At 40.3% G+C, this 23,479-nt stretch overlaps 1 long non-coding RNA gene and 1 pseudogene across 2 annotated transcripts in view; one reads left to right on the top strand and one right to left on the bottom strand.

The window, feature by feature from the left end:
- LOC143266763 (uncharacterized) overlaps nt 1–23,479 on the bottom strand; it is a 230,770-nt gene that overhangs the window by 66,550 nt on the left and 140,741 nt on the right. The window lies entirely within an intron of this gene.
- On the top strand, nt 1,811–6,301 carry LOC143269341 (RE1-silencing transcription factor pseudogene; annotated as a pseudogene).

Below are 23,479 nucleotides of genomic sequence, written 5' to 3'. Positions count from 1 at the left end.
GAAAAATAACTCACCAGCTATCCAGTCTCATCTTGGTGCCCAGCATGGGGCTCAACCCTAGACACTCAGTTGATTATTTTGCTGTATCCAGGGTTATAATATATTTGATATGTCGACTGTAAAAACATTATGACCAAACTGGAAACTCACCTCTGTGTAACAGCTACTATAAAGCATGAATTCTGGGTATTGCTTTCCAAATTTGCAAAGGGCATGGTACCTCCACAGGACAAAATCCAGAAGTACTTCATTTGTACACAATTTCATGAGTTAGAGCTCAGAATGTTGCTGTTCAGTCTAAAACTTTCATAGCTCCAGTAAGTCATTTATAAGTCATTGTATGTAAAAATTTTCAGTTTGATATACATGTTTATAATTTTATGCTTAGTCAAAGCAAGATTTGTCAGGCAACAAGACAGAGTAAAATGAATTTTGGAGTTATATGAGTTCAGGTCTATGGATAACAAATCAGGGTTCAAGCTGTTCAAGGTTAAATCATACATATCTCATTGTTTTAGATACATTAATGTATGTGGATCAATGTCCTAAGCCAAATGTGATTAGTAGAAAGTGTTTCTCTGGTCATTCATGGGGATAGTTAGCAGGCAGCTTGCATGTGATCAATACCACAGGTTGATATTTTTCTGTGATTTCTGGCACCAGGTTTTCTGAGGGCAAGGGCCTACTGTCTTCTCTGAGAGTCGTACATGCATGTATCAATGAGTGGTACATTAGAAATATTCACTAAGTTAAGAGCACTCGCTGCTCTTCCAGAGGACCTGGGTACAGTTCCCAGCACCTATACAGCCACTGACAACTGGCTGTTGAGTTCAGCTCCAGGGATCCTTGCCCTCTTCTGGCCACCACAGGAACTGCATGCGTGTGGTGCCAAAAAAAATTCTTTTCAAAAAGGAAAATTGATATCCGTACAGACTTTTGAATGCCATTAAATTATTATTGTATTTTGAAAAAAAAGAATTACTATATTCACACATTATGAAATATTGAGTGTTGGGCTGCCAACATGGCTCAATGGATGGGGGCACACAGGACCCATAAGCAACTCCAACAAGTTGTCCTCTGATCTCCACATGTGCTCAACTGTACCTCCACAAATGAGGAAATACATACATATGGGTTGCAGTAGTAGGTAAGAGATTAAGAGCACATACTGCTCTTGCAGAGGAACTGAACTCAGTTCCCAGCACCCACATCAAGCTGCAAAGGAAAACAGGCTAGATAAGTAATTTCAAGATAGTTTCCACTAGCCTGAGTAGATGTTAAGAATTTATTAACCTTACACATCAAACATCTTTTATTTACCAAACAAACACTTGCTTCTCATCATTTAACATATTCTTTTTTTTTTTAATACTGAGTACTGTTTATTGAAGGAGGGAGGAGGTCTACAGGCTTAGAGCACAATGGGAAAACCCTAGGGGGCAGAAGTTCGCTAAAGATGTTTTACCATTTAACATATTCTTAAAGCCTAGTATTCAACAGAACAAAGATGTTACTGGTTAGACATAAATCTCTAAATAGAGTTTTGTTAATCTGAGTAGAACTTCATAAATTTAGGTTTAACAAATACTGCCGTGTTATCAAACATTTTGTTTCTTATCTAAAATTTTCTAGAAGCTCAGTGTTGAAAAATCAGCAAAGGCCTAAGTAGTTAGACAAAAATCTGTAACTCAGTTTCTGTTTACCTGAACATATCTTTACAACCTTGGGAATTTATCATCTTACAAAAATTTATCCTAATCTGCGGCCGGCAGAGACATTCAGGCCTGGCGGTAGCCCACAGAAGTACATGGGCCACGCAGCGGAGACAGGCAGACGCAGGTGGGTCCGCGGCGGCGACTCGCAGAGGTGGACGGGCCTGGTGGCGGCGGCCGACAGGGACGTGCAGGCCCGGTGGTGGCCCACAGAGGTGGATGGGCCCAGAGGTAGGTGGGCCCGCAGCGGCAGCTGGCAGAGACATACAGGCCCATTGGCGGCCCACTGAGGCAGACAGACCCAGCGGCAGCTGACAGGGACATACAGGTCCGGAGGCAGAGACAAGCGGACGCAGGTGGGCCTGTGGCGGCGGGCCGTGGGGGTGGACAGGCCCAGGACGGAGACGGGCGGACACAGCTTGGAACGGGGATGGCCCTAGCCCCAACTCCTGGGGAAGAGGCTATCTCCATGGGTTAGAACCAGGGCGAGTCTGGTCACTCCGTCTGGGGACAACCCAGGGCCCAACTGCTGATCCTGTGAAACCCAACAACTTGGAAGTGTTGGTGAGACTATCCTGCTCAGCTGAAACCCATCTGGGAAAGGATTCAGATGCCTACAGTTTGAAGTCTGAAGAAACAAGATCAGCTGAGGAGTTGACAAATGAACAGAATGTGACCAGGGAACATAGAAGAAGGCACTACCCAGCCACTAAACCAGATCACCAGAATCATAAGTATATAATTCACTGACTGAAATCAGCTGTCCCTGAAGAAACAGCCCAACAGCACCAATTTAACCAAGAACCCCTACTAAACCAAGACTAAAAATTAGAACAAGAGAAGCACTCTCAGACACAGACACCACCTGCACCGCACAGAGGAAAAGATGAGTAGACGCCAGTGCAAAAATACAGGCAACAACATAAAGACCTATATGGCAACATCAGAACCTAGTGATTCTACACCTGCAAGACCTAAACATACCATGACAGAAGAAACAGAAGAAATCAACCCTAAAAATGACTTTAAGAAGATGATAGAGGCCCTTAAAGAAGAAATAAAACATTCCCTCAAAGAGGAAATAAAAACTTTCCTTAAAGAGGAAATGAAAAACTACCTTAAAGAGGAAATAAAAACTTTCCTTAAAGAGGAAGTGAAAAACTACCTTAAAGAGGAAATAAAAACTTTACTTAAAGAGGAAATGAGAAACTCCATTAAAGAGGAAATAAAAAACTCCCTTAAAGAAATGGAAGAAAAAACGAACAAAAAAATGGGAAGAAATCAAATCAAGCCAAGAAAAAGCAATTAAACAGATGAAAGAAACATTCCAAGATCTGAAAAATGAATTTGAGACAATAAAGAAAACACATGCTGAGGGAATGCTGGAAATAGAAATCCTGACTAAACGAACAGGAACTACAGAAGCAAGCATAACCAACCGACTGCAAGAGATGGAACAGAGAATCTCTGACACTGAAGACGCGATAGAGAAAATAGATTTGTCAGTCAAAGAAAACACTAAAGACAAAAAAGTCCTAACACAAAACGTCCAGGAAATTTGGGACACCATGAAAAGACCAAACCTAAGAATAATAGGGATAGAAGGAGGAGAAGAATACCAACTCAAAGGCACAGAAAATATATTCAACAAAATCATAGAAGAAAACTTTCCTAACCTAAAGAAAGAAATACTTATGAAGATACAAGAAGCTTACAGAACACCGAACAGGCTGGATCCAAAAAAAAAGTCCCCTCGCCACATAATAATCAAAACACTAAACACAGAGAACAAAGAACAAATATTAAGAGCCGCAAAGGAAAAAGACCAAGGCAAACCCATCAGAATAACACCAGACTACTCAATAGAGACTATGAAAGCTAGAAGATCATGGACAAATCTCATGCAGACACTAAGAGACCACGGATGCCAACCCAGACTATTATACCCAGCAAAACTCTCAATCACCATAGGTGGAGTAAACAAAATATTCCAGGATAAAACCAGATTTAATCGCCGGGCGTTGGTGGCGCACGCCTTTAATCCCAGCACTCGGGAGGCAGAGCCAGGCGGATCTCTGTGAGTTCGAGGCCAGCCTGGGCTACCAAGTGAGCTCCAGGAAAGGCGCAAAGCTACACATAGAAACCCTGTCTCGAAAAACCAAAAAAAAAAAAAAAAAAAAAAAAAAAAACCAGATTTAATCAATACCTGTCCACAAACCCAGCCCTACAGAAAGCACTAGAAGGGAAAATTCAACCCAAAGAAGCTAAACACATCCATGAAAAATCAAGCAATAGATAATCCCACACCAACATACACCACAGAAGGACAACACAACACAACCACAAAAAATAACAGGAATTAACAATCACTGATCATTAATATCCATCAATATCAATAGTCTCAACTCACCTATAAAAAGACATAGGCTGAGAGAGACACAGCCAGCCGCTGCCATGACCAGCAGCATGTGAAGATGCCGGTAAGCCACCAGCCACGTGGCAAGGTATAGATTTATGGAAATGGATTAATTTAAGCTATAAGAACAGTTAGCAAGAAGCCTGCCACGGCCATACAGTTTGAAGCAAAAAAAAAAAAAAAAGATATAGGCTAACAGAATGGATAAGAAAACAGGACCCATCCATCTGCTGCATACAAAAAACACACCTTAACTTCAAAGACAGACACTACCTCCAAGTAAAGGGCTGGGAAAAGGCTTTCCAAGCAAATGGACCTAAGAAACAAGCTGGCGTAGCTATCCTAATATCTAGAAAAAAAGGATGTTTCAAAAGAGAAGAAGTCTTGTGGCAATGCCTCAGTGGTCCAGGTAACTACCAGAACTCGGAAATCCGAGACGGAGACTAAGGTAGCAGTGACGAAACACATAGATGTACATACAGGAAATAATAAAGAAAAAGTCAGTAAAGCCAAGAAGAACAAAAGAAAGGTGGATGCTGAAGCCCATCCGTCAGATGAGCCTGTGAACGAGGAACCAGTGACAAAAAAGAAAAAAAAAAAGATGGAAAGCAAATCCAAAAATAGTGCCGAGGTGCCAAAAGATGACAGCAAGATAGAGGAGACTAAGGGGGTCAATAAAAAGCAAAATACTTCCATTAAAAAAGGTGCAAAGAAGAAACCTCAAAAAGGTAAGTCAAGTGAGAAGGGCAGCAGACCTGCTCAGGAGACGCAGAAGGAGACGGCTCCGGCAGAGCCTCCTTCCATGGAGCTGGCTCAGGAGGAGGTCTCTTCCGGTCCTAGGCTCACTTAGGTGGTGGTCACCCCTATAGGCTCTACTCAGCCCGGGCTTCCTTCTCCCATGGATATTGCTCAGACTGGGCCTGCTCAGATGGAGCAGAGGAGTCAGAGGGAGCCACCTCCTCCCCTGGAGCCTGCTCAGAGGGAACTGCCTTCTCCCCTGGAGCCTCCTCAGAGGGAGCCGCCTCCTCCCACGGAGCCTCCAGGGATGGAGCAGCCTCTTCCCATGGAGTTTACTCAGATGGAACAGCCTCCTCCCATGGAGCCTGATCAGATGGAGCCTCCTCCTCCCATGGAGCCTGCTCAGAGGGAGCCTCCTCCTCCCATGGAGCCTGATCAGATGGAGCCACCTCCTCCCATGGAGTCTCAGCGGGGACATTGTCAGAAGAGGCTGCTTTGTCCTTTGGACCATGCTCAGGTGGCGGTTGCTCAGACAGGGCCTCCTCACATGGGATCTGTTCAGGGAGAGCCTCCTGCTGCCATGGAGCCACCTCTTCAAGTGAAACCAGTCACCAAAAGGTCTTCTCCCTGAAAAGAGAGTACCAAGGAGAAGTTGGGCATGCGGAGTGAGGTGGTGCGGCGGGAGCAAGTCCTTGTTGAAGTTGGCTTAGTGCCTGTTAGAGATAGCCAGCTTCTAAAGGGAAGCAGGCACACACAGGATCTTCCAAGGGGAGGCTCGGGAGGAGACGAGACACCTAAGGACCAAGAAATTGGCTCTGATGGGGAAGGAGATAAAATGGCCCCTCACAAGAAAGTGGGAACAGAGGAAGCTGGCAAGAGTCTAGCTGCGCTTGCTGCTCCCAGGGAATCTACCAGTGTCTTATCCTCGGAACAAAACTCAGGTGGGTCAGGTGGTGAAACGTTGCATGCTGAGTGTCAGACTGGTTCAGCTGGGCTTTGTGAAATGGAAGTGGACACTGAGCAGAACCCAGACAGTGTCCCTGTGAAAGCCTCAGCACCCAAACCGGCGTCGCCATTGCCTCCTGTCCCATAGCCAACCGTGGCGGCCTCGCCTCCTATCACTTTGGCTGAGGACAAGTCACCGGACATTGATGAGGACGGGAGTGTCCACAGCCATGACGGAAGTGACTTGAGTGATGGTATGTCTGAGGGAAGTGATGATTCTGGGCTGCGTGGGGCTCGGCCAGTGCCACAGGAAGCAGGTTCGGAAGGTGGGAAGGAGGGGTTGGCAGTTGGAATGACCGAGGGAGAGTTTGTTTGTGTTTTCTGTGATCAGTCTTTCAGAAGGGAAGAGGATTGCAGCAGGTGCCTCAATCGTCATCTGGTTAATGTATACTTCCTTGGAAAAGCAGCCGATGGGCAGGAGTGGTGAGCCGGCCGGTGGAGGGCGGCTCGTCCCAGTTTGTAAGCAATGCCTCACTTTTAGTTTAAGGCAGTGGACACACACAAGCTCGCTTTAATTAGTGCCCAGTGCTGATTTTTAAGTGGCATTATTTCCTTAGGACTGTATGTGTTACCTAGTGACTTGCAAAAACCTTAGCAAATCCTAGGGAGTTAATGTAAGAAAACAGATACTTAATCTGTTAGTTTGTGCAGTGCAGTGAAGAAAGGCAGGATGGATGTTGAGAGAGGTGCATCACAAGCACAGGCTGGAGGCTGGGGGCTAGATGGTTTTGAGAAAGAGGTCTTGGTGGACTCTTCATAGAGCAAAGGGAAGCAATGCCTTCTGGGAAATGATCTAAGTTTTAATCTAGTCTTTAAGATTAGAAGTCAAAAACAAAAATATTAAGGAAATGAAAACCTAATTGATCTTTGAAGTATTGTTATGTGGAATTGAGTGGGACTTTTGAGGCCTTTCTTCCAGAAAACAAGGACTTGGTTGTCAGGCCTATATTAGGCCTAAACCTTGGTGCCATGTAGTTGAACTTAAATCATTTCAATGGAAAGTGTCTTAGTGATTGGAACTTCTAGTGCAGTTTGGAGTTCTTCCGTTTGAAAAATGTGATATTTGCATGGGATTGTTTGAATCTTGTTTTCTAGTCCTTCCCCATCACCACCCTCATAGTCTGAAGGTAGATTTTTCTCTTGATAAAGGAACAAAAAAAGTGAACATCTTGTTTGTAAATAGGTATCTAGTAACTAGTGGTAAACTTGAAATGGTAGAATTCTTTAAAGCCTAATTCTAGGTAGCCTTAGGAAAATGTATCTTAATTATTTTTGAACCTGTATTCACCTTGTTTTTTTCAAATATCTTAAGTTATATTTTCTTTTTCAGAGCTGCTTCTTATTTGGGGCTACTTTTTTTTTAATTGAGGTGTGATTCATAAAAGGGTATATGGTTTTGATGAGACTTTTTACAACTGTGGCTGGATGTCTTTCTTTAGTCTTCCAAGAAGGGCCATTTTACTTTTTTAGAGTTACTTTTTAAAGTCATGAGGTCAACAACTTGGACTACTATGCATGTAAGTGCTAATGCAAATTAAAGCCCAAGTTGACCTCCAGCAGCAGTTCATTCTATGTTGACAGTGAGAGAACACTTTGCCTGTTAGGATACTGTTACTCGTGGACTGAAATGCTGAAGAAACCCCTCCCCCTATTTTGTCTTTTGCAAAAATCAAGGTATATTCTAGGGTTTCCTGGTTGACCTCAACAGATAAACTGAGATGATAGTCTTAGTTCAGAAATGATCTGAATGTAGATTTACAGTCTACGAGTACAGCTGGCTAAGTGAGATCGCTTTCACAGTTCTGCATGTATCCCATCGGCTCCCCATTAGTCACTGAATTCTTAAAACTGGTATTGTAACATTATCACAATGTTTTGCGCCAATTTTATAAACTTTACAGTGCAATATGTGTTCCTTTTCTGAGGCAAACCAAAGGTATATTTCTCAAGGTTCTGCTGCTATCAGCAGCATTGATGGAGGATTTTTTATACATTTGTAATAGATAGAAATAAACCAGAAGAAAAGAAGAAAAAAAAGTGGTGGAGGAAAAAGTGAACACTGCAAGAATACTCAAAAGGGCTGAGAGTTGCAAACACCAAGAATGGCTTTGCATAGTAAATGGAATAGAACAGCTCTGAACTATAGCTTACTTTTCCTGGTTTGGTCTGACAGAATGATTGAATGCTTTTGTACAAAAATCAGAGCCTTAAAAACAAGGATTTGGTGAGACTGTAAAATGGTGTGCCAGTTTGGCAAAACAGTTTGGTGGTTGGTCAAAATGCAAAACATTGTTACTCTGTTACTCAACAATTCTACCCTTAGGAATATATCCTCAAACTACTGAAAATGTGCACCTATGAAACATGTACATGAAGGTTTACAGCAGTGTGTTGCTAATAGTAAAAAAGTTAAAACAACTCAAATAGCTATCAAATACTGGAGAGAAATAAAATGTGGCTTATTCATACAATAGAATATTATTAAGACATAAAAATGAATGAGAAACTGACAAATTAAATGACTTTGGTGAACCTTCATAATTTCATTTGTAGATCTTTCCATTTCTAATTTATAAATACATTTGGGGTTATAAATTATAAATGTACTGTCTCCTGTCAACATTGTATACTTCTATTTGATGATTTCTGTGTCAAACATTATATGGAAATGTTTCCAAGTATTTTCTGTATTAACTGTGAATGAATAGAACAAAATAAATTGCCTGTGATGGGGAAAAAAAAACAACAAGGAGTCCAATATGGAGTCTAGGAGCTGGGCTGTTGGCTTCGATACCTTTTTTGGTAAGAGAATAAAAGGTTCTTTGGCTCGGGGCAAATTCTTTTTCTTCCCAACATGTATTCTATTTAAGTAACCAAGACTGTAGACTCTTCCTATTCTCTTTCTAGTTCTGATGATCTGCCCAGTTATGTACACAAGGGCAAGAATAAAGAATTTTGTCTCGATTTTCACATTGTCCTGCCCCTCAATAAACTCTGTCTAAAACAAGAAAAAAAAAAGAAAGAAATGGAATAACAGATACTGGAGAAGTTGTCAGAGAAAACAAGCATCATGCGCTTTTTTTGTGCTTACATTTTTTCTCTCTTATTTATTTTTAAAAATTCATTTTACACACTAACCACAGTTGTTCTCCCATCCCTCCTCCTGCTCCTTCCACAACTGCCCCTTACCCACCCCCAATCCACTCTTCCAGAAGGTTAAGGCCTCCAATGGGGAATCAACAAAGCCTGGTACATTCAGTTGAGGCAGTACCAAGCCCCACACCCTGCACCAAGGCTGAGCAAGGCATCACATCATAGGGAGTGGGCTCCAAAAAGCCAGCTCATGCACCAGGAATAGATCCTGATCACATTGCCAGGGACCCTCAGACAAAGCTACACACTTGTTTCCCACATGCAGAGGGCCTTATTTGGTTTCATATGGGCTCCACAGCTGTCTGTCTAGAGTTCCCAAGTTCTCACAAGCTTGGTTCAATTGCCTCTGTAGATTTCCCCATCATGATACTGACCTCCTTGCTTGCTCATATAATACCTCCTCCCTCTCTTCAACTGCAGATCTTTGCATCTGCTTCCATCGGTTACTAAATGAAGGCTCTATGATGACAGTTAGGGTATTCACCAATCTGATGATAGGGGAAGGCCAGTTTAGGTACCACTTCCACTATTCCTAGTAGTCTAACCTGGGGTCATCCTTGTGGATGCCTAGGAATTTCCCTAGCACCAGGGTTCTCCCTAAGCCCATAACGGCTCCCTCTATCAAGATATCTCTTTCATTGCTCTCCCCCAGCTTGATCATCCAATTCCCTCATGGTCTCATCCCTCATCCTCTCCCCTCTACTGCTCCCTTGCCCTCAGGTTATCCAGGAGATCTCATCTATCTTCCCTTCCCAGGGCAATCCATGTGTCTCTCTTAGGGTCCTCCTTGTTACCTAACTTCTCTGGAACTGTGGGCTGTAGTCTGCTTACCCTTTGCTTTACATCTAGTATCCACTTATGAGTGAGTACACATCATCAGACACATGCACTTTGTGGGTTAGAAGGCAAGTCGGGGAAAACACTGTAGAAAAGTACGGATGTTCCTCCAAATACTGAAAAGAGAGCTGTTTGTAACCCAGCCACACCACACCTGGGAGTTGACAGAAGCTTCTAATTCAGCACTCCATGAAACACCAACACTGCCATATGTGTTGCAGCAATATTCATGGTAATTATAGTGGTTTAAATGACAATGACTCCCATATGCCCAACTATTTCAATACTTAGTCCCCACTTAGTTGAACTGTTTGAGAAGATTTATGATGTAAGGCCTTGTTGGAGGAGGCATATCACTGTGATTGTTTTTTTCTACTCATTGCCAGTATCCTTTTTCTCCATCTTGTAGTTGTGAATCAAGATGTGACTTCTCAAGTTTCCCTGACCTATGCTATCATGGACACTAACCTTATGAAACCACAAACCCAATGAAATGCTTCTCATTGTCAGGTGCTCTTGTCATGCTTTAAAACAGCAATAAAAAGTAGCAATGAGAGAAGCTGGCCTCAGAAATTGAGCTATTGCTTGCACTGTCCTGACCAGGCTGGCTTTTGAGGAATGTGAAAGACTTTAGAGCAGGAAGATGGTTAAGCACTGTAAACTGGGTTTAACTGGCTCTCTTAACGAGAATGTTAGAGCAGTAGTGCTGAAGCAGTGTGGAGTGCTGAGTTCAGGCTCCAGAGATTCAGGGGAATAATCTTAGCAACTTGGCTAGAGACCAATCTTACAATATTTTGGTAAAGAATATGCCTGCTTTCTGTTCTTTTCCTAGGAATTTATCTGAGGCTGAATTAAAAGCTAATGGACTGCTTCCCACATTGGAGAAAATTTCAAGATGGCGTAATATTCATTCTGTTGCAATATGTGCAGATTCTGTGTGTGCCATAACTTCCAGATTTAGATAACTTCACACTTAGGATTGTTGACTTCATCTTCCTATTTGTTGTTCACCACACCCTGGAACCTCCTATAAGTAAGACTGACTCGACCCCACCATATCTACAACTGCTCCTCCTCTCCTCATCACTAAATTCCAGCCTAGATCTCTAGCAGAAGCTTTTTACCCCATCAGAGGCCAGAACAGCATCCAGAACCTACAAGACAAGACCAACACTCTGAAAAACAAGGAGAGGCTTTCTTCTCCACCAGAAGCCAGGCTAGGATCCTGAACACCAGAGGAACTCCTGCCAGATCACAGCCCAATCTCATAGGCAGAACTCTAGCTCCAAAGTGGAGCAGCAGCCCCTGATAGACAACAGGCCAACTAGGCCATCAGAAATTCAGCCTCCAATGCAGGTGGAGACCCTTTACCCAACCACATGCCACTGTAGTGAGAAAATCAGAGAGGAAACAGAAACCAAGGAAGAATGTACCCATCAAACAGTGACAAATTCTGCAATTAGCACTTATACCTATAATAACTCCAAATCCAGATGCCTAAACACAAGTGCAATAACCTGAAAAACAACAACCAGAGCAATATGTCACCACCACAGCCTAGCCATCCCACCACAGCAAGCCCTAAATACTCTAACACAGCTGAAGCATAGGAAAAAATGACCTTATACCCAACTTGTGATGATGATAGAGGTCCTTAAAAAGAGTTGAATAGATACCTTAAAGAAATCTAGAAAAAACAACCAAAAAATTGGAGAAAAATAATAAATCTCTTATAAAGAATGTTAAAAAAAACAGTTGATGGAAATGAATTAAACTTTTCAAGACCTTAAAATGGAAATAAAAGCAATAAAGAAAACACAAACTGACAGAATTCTTGAAATGGGAAAGTGAACAGATAAGTGAACAGGAATTATAGATGCAAGCATCACCAACAGAATAAAAAATATAGAAGACAGAATCTCAGGCATTGGAGACATGACAGAAGAAATATATACATCAAACAAAATGTTAAATCTAAAAACTTCTTGACACAAAACATCCATTAAATAAAAAAATATGAAAAGATAAAACTTAAGAATCATAGGAAGAGAAGAAGAATATTCCAAGCTAAAAGGCCCAGAAATATTTTTTTTTACAAAATCATAGAACATTTTCCTAACCTAAAGAAGGACGTACTTATAAATGTACAAGAAGCTTAGAGAACACAAAATAGATTGGATCAGAAAAAGTAAAACTCCTCTCCACATAATCATCAAAACACTAAACATGCAGAACAAAGAAAGAATATTAAAAGCTGTAAAGAAAAAGGCCAAATAACATATAGAGGCAGATCTACTAGAATTACACATGGCTTCTCAATGGAGAATCTCAAAGCCAGAGGAGTCTGGACAGATGTGCTGTAGACCAGAAATGCCAGCCTAGACTGCAATGCCCAACAAAGTTTTCAATCACCACCGATGCAGAAAACAAGATATCCCATGATAATGTCAAATTTAATCAGCATCTATCCACAAATCCAGCCCTACAGCAGGTATGAAACAAAAAGCTCCAAACTGAAGATAATTATATCTATGGAAACACAAGGAATAAATTAGCTTGAAAGACCATAACCCAAAGAAGAAACACATACACACACACACACACACACACACACACACACACACACACACACACATACACACACACACACACACACACACACACACACACACACACACACAATAGCCATCAACAACTACAACCAAATAAAAGAAGTTAAAATCGTTGTTAATTGATGTCTCTCAATGTCAATGGGCTCAATTCCCAATAAGAAGACACAGACTAACAGATTGAATGTGAAAACAAGACCCATCCTTCTGCTGCATACAAGAAACACACCACAACATAAAGACATATATTATCTCAGAACAAAGGTTTGCAAAAGTATTTTCTGAAAGACCCTAACCCTTCAGGCTTACACCCCCAAGCCCTAGAAAATAAGAAACTAAAAAAAAAAAAATAGTTCCAAGGGCCACCTGAATCACTCATTACTCAACTTCCCCTGTAACAATGTAACAATGTAAAAAGATTTCTGTTAAGAGATGTGCTCCCTGTCAGAATGGCTATGATCAAAAACACCAATGACAGTCAATGTTGGAGAGAATGTGGAGCAAAGGAAACACTCCTCTACTGTTGGTGGGAATGTAAACTTGTACAGCCACTGTGGAAATCAGTATGGCAGTTTCTCAGAAAATTAGGAATCAAACTACCTCAAGACCCAGCCATCCCACTCTTGGGCATATACCCAAGGAATGCTGATTCATACCAAAAAGATACATGCTCAACTATGTTCATAGCAGCACTATTTGTAATAGCCAGAACCTGGAAACAACCTAGATGCCTGTCAACGGAAGAATGGATGAAAAAAAGTGGTACATATACACAATGGAGTACCACACAGCAGAGAAAAACAATGAAAGCATGAAATTTGCAGGCAAATGGATGGAACTAGAAAAAAATCATCTTGAGTGAGGTAACCCAAACCCAGAAAAACAGCCATGGTATGTACTCACTCATAAGTGGATTCTAGATATAAAATAAAGAACAATCAGACCACAACCCATAGAACCATGGAGGCTATATATAATAGCATAGAGGTCCCTAGGACGACTGTGGCTTATAATAAATTTCAGTTTTATTCAATTATTGAAAAAAATAGCCAAATGAATGGAAACACATGAACTATGAACCAAAGGCTGAGGGGCCCCCAGCTGGATCAGGCCCTCTGAATAGGTGTGACAGTTGATTGGCTTGATCAGTTTGGGAGGCAACTAGGCAGTGGGACCAAGTCCTGTGCTCATTGCATGAGTTGGCTGTTTGAAACCTGGAGCTCATGCAGGGACACTTGGCTCAGTCTGGGAGGAAGGGACTAGACCTGCCTAGACTGAGTCTACCAGGTTGATCGCAGTCCTCAGGGGAGGATTTGCCCTGGAGGAGGTGGGAATGGGAGGTGGGCTGGGGGTAAGGGGAGGAAGTGGGAGTGGGGAGAATAGGGGAACAAGTGGCTGATATATAGAACTGAATGGTATTGTAAAATAAAATAAATAAAATTAAAAAAAAAAGACATGTGCTCAACTGTGACTGGGATAGTTGCAAGTGTTCCAGGAAGGACCACTGTAACCTTTGTGTAAACTCCACTCCCAACCTGATACCCACCCCTTGAGGTTTCAGGAAAAATGTACATGTGAATGTGACTGTACCCACTCTGTGATCAGACCATGATCTTGTGAAATGAAATTGTATGGGAATTGTAATCTGATGTATTTTGAGGGTTTTTCCTTTAAAAGCCCCCATGGGGATGCAGTAAGATGCAGCTGTTGCTCTTAGGAGCAGAGTTTGCCCTTCTGTACAGTCGCTTCAATAGAAACCTCTTGCTGTTGCATCAACTGGACTAGAGTCTGGGATCTTGGGGCACCCACTCAAGACCCTAAGCCTTTGGGGTCCAACATTTTCTAATCAAATGATTACAAGAAACAAGCTGGGCCCCGGACTTCCCTTCTGGACCAGAGGTGAGTGTCCTAGCTTAGCCAGGACCCCATCCCTGGGCACCAGTCACTCCTGGGAAGACCTGCCCAACTTGTCCCCAGGTTCTCGCCACCGGGCAGGTTCCCTTCTAGCCCGACTGGGAAGGATCCCCTTCTCCAAGACCCTCAGTAGACTCTGCAATCGCCACGCCCTGCCCCCACGCCCATCCGCAGGAGAACCGAGCCACTTCCTGAGACTTAGAGACAAGCCCCCAGTTCCCTGCCTGCCCTGGACTTCCCTTCTGGACCAGAGAGGGCTCCCATCCTGCCCCAGACTTCACTTCTGTACAAGAGCTCCCATCCTGCCCCAGACTTCTCTTCTGGACCAGAGAGAGAGCTCCCATCCTGCCTCGAACTTCCCTTCTGGACAAGAGCTCCCATCCTGCCCTGGAGTCCCCATTTGGACAAGAGAGAGAGACTTCCTGAATCTGTCAGCTCTGTCTGGACCAAGTGCGCTGATAAGACCAAGAAGGAACCACAAGGAGATGGGCAGACGTCAAGGCAGAAGTACATACAACAAAATGAAGAGCAATACAGCATCACCAGAACCTAGCCCACTTCCAACATCTAGACTTGAACATCAAAAATTGGAAGAAGCAGAAGAAAACAGCCTTATGAATAAGATCATGAAGAAGGTAGAGGCTTGTGTAGAGGAAAAGACAAAAAAATGGGAAGAGCACTATAAACAACTAGAGGAAAGGGCAAACAAATTAGAAGAAAACAATAAAGTCCTGGAAGAAAACAATAAAGTACTGAAAGAAAATCATGAAAAAGCAATGAAACAAATAAAGGAAATAGTCCAGGACCTGAAAAGGGAAATAGAAACAATGAAGAAGACACAAACAGAGGGAATGCTGGAAATAGAAAATCTGAGTAAATGATCGGGAACTTCAGATGCAAGTATAACCAACAGAATGCAAGAAATGGAAGAGAGGAACTCTGGCATTGAAGATACAGTAGAAGAAATAGTTTCATCAGTCGAAGGAAACACTAAAGCCAACAAAGTCATGAACCAAAATGTCCAAGAAATTTGGGACACCATGAAAAGACCAAACCTACAAATTATAGGGATAGAAGAAGGAGAAGAATACCAACTCAAAGGCACAGAAAATATATTCAACAAAATCATAGAAGAAAACTTCCCCAACTTAAAGAAGGAAATACCTATGAAGATACAAGAAGCCTATAGAACACCAAACAGACTAGACCCCCCAAAAAAGTCCCCTCGACACATAATAATTAAACAACTAAATGTACAGAATAAAGAAAGAATATTAAGAGCAGCCAAGGAAAAAGGCCAAGTGACCTATAAAGGCAAACACATCAGAATAACACCCAATTTCTTAATGGAGACTTTGAAAGCCAGAAGGACCTGGACAGATGTAATGCAGACACTAAGAGACCATGAATGTCAGCCCAGACTAATATACCCAGCAAAACTTTCAATCATCATAGATGGAATGAACAAGACATTCTAAGAAAAAGCCAGATTTAAACAATACTTATCCACAAACCCAGCCATACAAAAAGCACTACAAGGAAAATTTCAACCAAAGAAAGTCAGATACACCCTTGAAAACACAGGCAATAGATAAAGCCACAGCAATAAACCCCAAAGAAGAGAAGTACACACACACTACCACCAAAAATAACAGGGATGAACATTCACTGGTCATTAATATCCCTTAATATCAATGGAATTAATTCACCTATAAAAAGACATAGGCTTACAGAATGGATACAAAAGCAGGACCCATCTTTCTGCTGCATATAAGAAACACATCTCAAATTCAAAGATAGACACTACCTAAGAATAAAAGGCTGGGAAAAGACTTTTCAATCAAATGGTCTTAAGAAACAAGCAGGGGTAGCCATCCTGATATCCAACAAAATAGACTTCAAACTAAAATCAATCAAAAGAGATCAAGAAGGACATTACATCCTCGTCACAGGAAAGATCGACCAAGATGAAGTTTCAGTTCTGAACATATATGCCCCAAACACAAGGGCACCCACATATGTAAAAGAAACATTACTAAAGCTTAAACCACATATAAAACCCCACACATTAATAGTGGGAGATCTCAACACCTCACTTTCACCACTGGACAGATCTCCCAAATCGAAACTTAACAGAGAAATAAAGGACTTAACTGATGTCATGACCCAAATGGACGTAATAGATATCTACAGAACATTCCTAACAAAAAAGAATATACCTTCTTCTCAGCACCCCATGGAACTTTCTCTAAAATCGACCACATACTCAGCCACAAAGCAAATCTCAAAAGATACAAAACAATTGGAATAACCTCCTGTGTTCTATCAGACCACCATGGTTTAAAGTTAGATTTCAACAATAACAAAAACTACAGAAAACCTACAATCTCATGGAAACTGAATAATGCTCAACTGAATCACCAATGGGTTAAGGAATAAATAAAGAAAGAAATTAAAGACTTCCTAGAGATGAATGAAAATGAAGACACCACATACCCAAACTTATGGGACACTATTAAAGCAGTGCTAAGAGGGAAATTCATAGCACTAAATGCCCACATAAAGAAGTTGAAGAAATCTCACACTAGTGACTTAATAGCACACCTGAAAGCCCTAGAACAAGAAGAAGCAAAGTCTCCCAGGAAGAATAGACGCCAGGAAATTATCTAAGTGAGATCAATGTGTCTGTTTTTATGCCAACAGAATAAAGTTCATATAACTAGATCTCTATACTACAGCTTGATATCTGGAATGGTGAAATGTTCAAGGGTTCTTATCTCAATCTGGATTGTTTTAGCTATACTGAGATTTTTATTTTTCCCTGTAAAGATGAATTTTATTCTTTCAATTTTTGTGAAGAATTGTGCTAAAATTTTGATAGAGATTGCAATGGACCTGTAGATTACTTTTGGTAGGATGGTCATTTTCTCTATTGTAATCCTATCTATCCATGAGCATGGAACATCTTTTTTATCTTCTGATATCTTCTCCATTGTCCTTCTTCAATATTTTAAAGGTTTTATTACACAAGTATTTCACTTCCTTGGTTAGAGTTACACAAAATATCTTTGAGGCAATTGTGAAAAGTTTTTTTTTTCCCCAGTTCTTTCTCAGTAAATTTGTATACAGAAATTCTATGGCGTTTTATGTCCTCTTTTAACTTTCTACTTCACTGAAAGGGTTATTCAAATGTAGAAGTTTCCTGGTGGAAATTTTTGGATCTTCTATATATAAAATCATATTATCTGCACATAAAGACAAGTTGACATCTTTCTTTCCTATTTTTATCCCCTTGATCTCCTTCAGTTGTCATATTATTCTAGGTAAGATTTCAAGAACTTTTATTTAATAGATATGGAAAGAGCCTTGCTTCTAATTTTAGTGGAAATGATCTCAATTTCTTTCTACATAGCTTGACGTTGGCTGTGAGCTTATTGTTAATCAAATTTATTATATTGATATGTGTCTTTTTATATCCCTAATCTGTCTAGGACATTTATGAAGGAATGTTGCATTTTGTCAAAGCCCTTCTCCAGCTGATGAAGTGATCCTTGTAGTTCACTTGCCTTTCAGTCTGTTTACATGGTAGATTATGTTCATCAATTTATGTATGTTGAACTATTCTTGCATTTCTGACATGAAATCTGCTTGGTCATCATGGATGATATTTTGATGGGTTCTTAGATTTAGTTTGCAAGTGTAGTATAGAGAATTTCTGAATCTATGTTCATAAGGAAATTTTGTCTGAAGTTGGTGATTTTCATTATATGTTGCATCTTTCTTTTTTTATTTATTTATTATTTATTTATTTATTTATTTATTTTTTAAATTACACTCATGATATTAATCACATTTGTGGTATTCATAGATTACATTCTCAGTATTCATTCAAATATATATATATATATATATATATATATATATATAAAATTTTAAATGTCAAATGTCATTTCTTGAAGGGGGTAGGAGATCTTAAATACAGGCTTACAGCACAATGGGAGGACCCCAGATGGCAGAAGTTCACTACTGATGTTTTACAATCTTGCATCTAAGCTGTCAATGCCCATTTCAGGATACACAGACAAGGAACTTCCCTTAAGCATTCAGGAGGGTAGAACCTGGCAGGGAATTAGCATTGGGAGGATATCAAGGTCAAGGTCCACAAGCAAGGCAACAGTTACTGATTTCCACAGTGGTTGTACAAGCTTACATTCCCACCAACAGTGGAGGAGTGTTCCCTTTGCTCTACATCCTCTCCAACATTGACTGTCCTTGGTGTTTTTGATTGTAGCCATTCTGACAGGTGTAAGGTGGTATCTCAGAGTCATTTTGATTTGCATTTCTCTGATGATTAAGGATGTTGAGCATTTCTTTAAATGTCTTTCTGCCATTTGATTCTTGTTTTGTGAATTCTCTGTTGAGCTCTTTAGCCCATTTTTTAATTGGACTGTTTAGTATTTTGATGTCTAGTTTCTTGAGTTCTTTATATACTGTGGAGATCAATCCTTTGTCAGATGTGGGGTTGGTGAAGACCTTTTCCCATTCCAATGGCTGTCTTTTTGTCTTATTGACTGTGTCTTTTGCCCTGCAAAAGCTTCTCAATTTCGAGGGGTCCCATTTATTAATTGTTGTGCTCAGGGTCTGTGCTGTTGGTGTTATATTTAGGAAATGGTCTCCGGTACCAATGCGTTCAAGAGTGCTTCCTACTTTCTTTTCTATTAAGTTTAGTGTAACTGGATTTATGTTCAGGTCTTTAATCCACTTGGACTTGAGTTTTGTGCATGGTGACAGATATGGATCTATTTCTAATCTTTTATATATTGACATCCAGTTATGCCAGCACCATTTGTTGAAGATACTTTCTTTTATCCATTGTATAGTTTTGGCTCCTTTGTCAAAAACCAGGTGTTCATATGTGCATGGATTAATGTCAGGGTCTTCAATTCGATTCCATTGTTCTGTATGTCGGTTTTTATACCAGTACTACTTTTTTTTTTTTACAGTACTGGTGATCTCAATCGGTTCAGTGTGTTTTTTGCAAAGAATGAGAGTCTGAAAGGGGATTCTAACTGTAAATAATTTGCACTTATGTATCTTTCTTGTCCAAATAAAAAATAACATTTGTTAAAAATACATCACATGTATGTCTGGTTGGCATTTCATGTCAGTTGAACAAGTTAAAAGTTGAGAAATGACTGTATTGAAATTCATTTGTATTTTTTATTTAAGGTGATCTATCTCATCAGAAGAACATCCAGAGATGTTCTTGTATCTGGTTATTTTTTTTCTGGAGTAAATTCAACAATGCTAAGAATGTGGAGTCACTGGGGACTTATTTTGAATGGTTCCTCAAGGGAAATGGTGAGTGTCCTGTGAAATACAGGAGTTGGGATAAATGCAGAGACATTTTAAAAGACAAGGTGAAATGTAACATGAACTGGCTTTGAACTCACTATATAGCCAGAGATGACATTGGACCTTGGCTTCCCCTTCATCCACCTCCTGAATTCTAGTACTACAAACATCTACTACAGTCCTCTGCTTATTTGATAGTGGGGCTCAAAACTACATGTTATCTAACTTGGCTACTTCCATAGACCTTTGATATCTTCTATAGTCCTCACTTGGCTCCATCTTATTCCTCTACATTCAATCAATCTGTGGCCCAAACATTTTGAACCTGATCATCAAGGATCATCAAGTGTCCCATATTTCAGGAAGCACCACAGAATAGGGCACAGCCATAGCTTGCCCCATAATGTATCATCCTAGCATCATTTGGAGTTTATGGTTTTTCAAGTCCTAATGTTAACATTTGTGGTTATTTAAATGAAAAATTCACCCACATAGACTCTGGCACTTGAACCTTAATTTCTCAGTTGGTGAGAAGTTTTGTACTTCATAAGGTTTGTGAGGTACAGCCTTGTTGGATAAAGCACATCATTGAAGGTGTACTTTGAGGTTAAACCCTTATACCACTTCCAGGTTCCACTTTCTGCTTCCTATTTGTGTTAGAACGTGAACTCTCAGCTTCCTGTTCCTATAGCTCTGCCTGTCACTTCTTCCAATTGCTCCTTTCTCCATCATTGATTCTTACCCCTCTAGAACTATAAGTCAAAAATAAGATATTTTTCTTAAGTTCCTGGTGTTTTTTCACAACAATAAAAAATAACATATGCGGTTTTCTTACCATGCTTCTCATCTGTGGATTTTCTTACTTTTTTCCATTGGCTTCTCATATATTAGCCTGACCAGCCAACATTTTGTCAAGATGCATCTTTGTAAATACTATAAATCTGATGGGGAAATGTCTTTTTGTATGCAGTGTAAATATACTGTTCTGATTGATTGATAAATAAAGCTGTTTGGTCAATGGTGAGGCAGAATAGGGTTAGATGGGAATTCTAACTAGAGATGAGGAAGGAGAAAGGAGACACTGCCAGCTGCTGCCTTGAGAAGCAAGATGTAAAGATACCAGTAAGCCACAAGCCATGTGGCAAAGTATAGATTTATAGAAATAGGTTAATTTAAGATGTAAGATCTAGCTAGTGAGAAGCCTGAGACAATAGGCCATACAATTCATAATTAATATATGCCTCTGTGTGTTCATTTGGGTCTGAGCAGTTGCAGGGCCATGAAAACACAGGAGGCAGGTGGGCACAGGAAAACCTTCAATTACAAACGGTGCCAAGACGTGGGATGAGAGTTTCCACCTAAAACCTAAGAAAGCTTTAAAAATGGAGCCAAGAGCAGCTTCCTAGTTGTCTCTCTCAGGCCAGCCATAGCCTGTGGCCTTGAGCTACTCTATGGAAAGTTTGTGGTGTGTGGGCTTGACCTGCAGCATGGTGGGAATGAGATGTCTCCAAGCCACACATTACACTGCATGGTGGATTTAGCCTTTGCTAATACAAACAAGAGAGAGAGAGAGAGAGAGAGAGAGAGAGAGAGAGAGAGAGAGAGAGAGAGAAAGGAGGAGGGAGGGAGGGAGGGAGGGAGGGAGGGAGGGAGGAAGAAGAGAGAGAGAGAGAGAGAGAGAGAGAGAGAGAGAGAGAGAGAAAGAAAGAAAGAAAGAAAGAAAGAAAGAAAGAAAGAAAGAAAGAGAAAGAAAGAAAGAAAGAAAGAAAGAAAGAAAGAAAGAAAGAAAGAAAGAAAGAAAGAAAGAAAGAAAGAAAGAAAGAAAGAAAGAAAAAGAAAGAAAGAAAGGTTTTGGGGCTACAAGATGCTAGATGGAAGCATAGACCCACTGCCTCCCAGAGTCAGCAGACAGCCTGGTTCCCATACTTCCTGCTGGGTGTATACATATGTTCTGCTAGGTTGGGAAGTTGAGGTGGGTGGAACCAGCAGCCAAATCTGCCATGTCAGGCTGAGTAATTCTGCAGTTTAAAGCAATAAATTCACAATAAGTCATATTCAGATTAAATAAACCTCTAAATAGTTTACAGTATGTGTAAAAAAATGTACACAGGCTTGGAAGAGAGAGGAAAAGGAATATAAACAGTTATATAAAGAAATAGTTTTAAAAAATAAAGTTTTTAAAAAGACAATAAAGGTAATATAAAAATAAGCCACATGAAGATGGATATTACACAGAAAAACTGGATTGTGTTGTCATTGGGATTTTTAACTGCAGAAAGACATTTGATTGTAAAAGCTGTTGAGTTAAATCAACATAGATATTGATAATGATATAGATATCTTGATTTCAAAATCTATGTCTAAGGATACATTGGTTTGGAAAATAGGTTCTGTTTCTGTTTCCACAGAAGATGAGAACCTGTGTATTGCTTCCAGGGTAATATGGTTTAACCATCCAAGACCCCCTGAAAGATCTCCAGTGACACCATGGCCCAGATCATCCAACATCCATAAACAGCTTCAAGGCAACTGGCTCAGAGAGTACAGCCTCACAAACTACTCCATAATCCTAAAATTTTCTTTGTGTCCCCATAAGAGTACAATGCCGTCATCCAGCAGGAAGTAGTATGAGAAGCTAAGCCCAAATTCCCATATAAACGAAGCTGGCTTTTGAGATAGAATTGGCTCACTCCTTCTCTAAACCCAAGCATATTGCTAAAAGAAAAGGTTGAGAGAGTCTTCTGTCCCATATCAGAAGAGTCCTCTGGTGTGGGACAGAGGAAAACCAATATTTTTATTTAAAACAGGTTGATTATAAATGCAATCTCTTTCTAAAGAAGAAAGGGGGACAGTATAGATATGATAGGATGAAAGGGTAGATTAATGAACCTAGTTTTAAAGAAAAACTTGTTTAAAAATGTTTTATATTGCTATGGGTTTTAGTTTATTGATACAAATTTAGAGTTGATTTTGTTATACTATATTTCTACTCTCATTTAAGGCATTATGTTTATGTAACTCATTTAGACTGTAATAGAATTAGGTGGGTAATCTTCAAATACTTCAAAGACCTACAGAATATGGCATTTAAAATGTTTTAAAAACTTAGACTTTCCTGAACAGTGAGACACATCTGCTCCTGGCAGCACCAATTTACTTAAAAGAGAAAGATGGACATTGAAGACACTCCATATGGAGTTTATCTTTTTCTTGGCAAAAAATAGCCATTTCAGCAAGAAACGGTACTTGCCTAGACTGCTTGACAAAATGTTGTATCAACTGGACATGCAGGACCCATGGGAAGGTGACCACTGAACTTTGCAAGGTGAGATGGTCCTTCAGGTTCCTGCTTCACTGAGGAAACTGCCAGACATTCTACAAGACACAGAGAAAAGTGACTGAGAGACTCTAGGCCTGTAGGCTGAAGATGGATGGATGCCCCTATGTTACAGAGGAACTTTGGATAACTATCCAGGCAGGCAGCTGTCTCTGTCATTCTATATTTTTGGAAGTTGCTTACAATGCTCTTCCTGTATACTTAGGTAATATTATATTCTTCTGAGGTCTTTGATGTAGTTGAAGACTAGATAATTATAATTATGGTTTTCCTTGGTTATGATAAAAGATAAATTAGATATGATATTTTAGACTTACAAATATAGGATAGATAAAATATTTTCTTTAATTTTATAAAATACAAATAGACTAGATATTATAACTGTAATTCTTGCTTGGTA

Source organism: Peromyscus maniculatus, chromosome 1, assembly GCF_049852395.1.
Source record: "Peromyscus maniculatus bairdii isolate BWxNUB_F1_BW_parent chromosome 1, HU_Pman_BW_mat_3.1, whole genome shotgun sequence".
Taxonomy (NCBI): Eukaryota; Metazoa; Chordata; class Mammalia; order Rodentia; family Cricetidae; genus Peromyscus; species Peromyscus maniculatus.
This window is presented reverse-complemented; position numbering and strand designations above follow the sequence as displayed.